Genomic DNA, 2,036 nt, shown 5'->3' with positions numbered 1-2,036 from the left:
CACACAGAGAGTCAGTAGGGGAAACACAACCAGACACACAGAGAGTCAGTAGGGGAAACACAACCAGACACACAGAGAGTCAGTAGGGGAAACACGTTTCTATGTTATCTGTAAGTGATATCTCTATGAAAGACATGGGAGAACCATGTTATGATATTCTCGTGTACCAGAGACGCACAATTCACAAGTCATGGACTGGGGTCTGAGGACAGTTGATCATCCAGGCCACAAATGACTATATTTAAGTGTAAATATCCACAGTAATGGATTCTCCTGCCACCACCATACTAGAGGGCGACCTCTACACCATACTGTTTTAAAGTCCATGGGCTATACAGTGGGACCTTAATGGAAGCACAGACACGGTCGGGGTTGTTATGCTGAAGAGAGTGATTCAGTCTGGAGTGGCATATTGGCGAGAGGATGTGGGAACAGCTCTTTGATGCCAACGCAGAGACTCGTCTACCCTCGCTGCTCCCTGAAGCAGAGTGTGTGTGGTTATGACCTACGGGAGAAAACCCCACGACTGTGTGGGTGGCCTTCCTTTTCCTGTTTTGCTAACAGATCACATGACTACCCTGAACCCCACTGTGTGGGGGTGGCCTTCCTTTTCCTTTTGCTAACAGATCACATGACTACCTTTTTTCTGCTTGTGTTTGAACGTTAGACATAGGCAGGGGGTAGACTATAGCAGGGGTAGACTAAAGCAGGGGGTAGACTAGAGCAGGTAGACTATAGCAGGGGTAGACTAGCAGGGGGTAGACTACAGCAGGGGTAGACTAGAGCAGGGGTAGACTAGAAACAGGGAGGACTAGAGCAGGGGTAGACTAGAGCAGGGGGTAAGACTATGCAGGGTAGACTAGAGCAGAGGTAGACTACAAGGGGTAACTATAGCAGGGAGGGTGACTAGAGCAGCGGGTAGACTAGAGCAGGGGGTAGACTAGAGCAGGGGGTAGACTTATAGCAGGGGGTAGACTATAGCAGGGAGTAGACTATAGTAGGTAGATTAAAGCAGGGGGTAGATAGAGCAGGGGTAGACTAGAGCAGGGGTAGACTAGAGCAGGGTAACTTAGAGCAGGCGGTAGACTAGACGAGGGGGTAGATTAGGCAGGGTTAGACTATAGCAGGGGGTAGACTATAGCAGGGGTAGATTAGAGCAGGGTATACTAGAGCAGGTAAACAGCAGGGGGTAACTATAGCAGGGAGTAGACTATAGTAGGGTAATTAAGAGGTAGATCAGAGCAGGGGTAGACTAGACAGGGACTAACAGAGCGGGGGTACTAGAGGCAGGGGGTAGACTATAGCAGGGGGTAGACTATAGCAGGGGTATACTATAGCAGGGGTAATAAGCAGGTAACTATAGCAAGGAGTAGACTATAGTAGGGAGATTAGACAGGGGGTAGACTTAGAGCAGGTAGACTACAGCAGAGGTAGACTATAGCAGCAAGTGACTATAGTAGGGGTAGATAAAGCAGGGGGTAGACTAGAACAGGGGGTAGACTAGAAGGGGTAGACTATAGCGAGTAGACTATATAGGTAGATTAGAGCAGGGTAGACTATAGGCAGGGGGTAGACTATAGCAGGGGTAGACTATAGCAGGGGTAGACAGGCAGGGGGTAGACTATAGCAGGGGTAGACTAACAGGGGTACCTAGAACAGGGGTAGACTAGACAGGGGGTAGACTAGAACAGGGGGGACTAGAACAGGGGTATACTAGAGCAGGGGGTAGACTAAAGCAGGGGTAGACTAGAGCAGCGGGTAGACTAGAACATGGTAGACTAGGAGGTTAGACTAGAGCAGGGGGTAGACTAAGCAGGGGGTAGACTAGAGAGGAGACAGAGCAGGGTAACAGACAGGTAGACTAGAGCAGGGTTAGACTAGAGCAGTGTAGACTAGAGCATGTGGTAGACCATAGCAGGGGTAGACCATACAGGGGGTAGACCATAGCAGGGGGTAGACCAGAGCAGGAGGTAACTAGAGCAGGGGTTAGACTAGAAGCAGGGGTAGACTAGAGCAGGGGTAGACTAGAGCAGGGG

General features: G+C 50.0%; 1 long non-coding RNA gene across 1 annotated transcript in view; it reads right to left on the bottom strand.

Annotated features, from left to right (window-relative positions):
- The window catches only part of LOC139024140 (uncharacterized), a 13,260-nt gene that overhangs the window by 4,347 nt on the left and 6,877 nt on the right, over window positions 1-2,036 (bottom strand). The window lies entirely within an intron of this gene.

Source organism: Salvelinus sp. IW2-2015, unplaced genomic scaffold (assembly GCF_002910315.2).
Source record: "Salvelinus sp. IW2-2015 unplaced genomic scaffold, ASM291031v2 Un_scaffold1077, whole genome shotgun sequence".
NCBI lineage: Eukaryota > Metazoa > Chordata > Actinopteri > Salmoniformes > Salmonidae > Salvelinus > Salvelinus sp. IW2-2015.
Note: the sequence above shows the minus strand (reverse complement) of the source record. Positions and strands in the feature narration are given on the sequence as shown.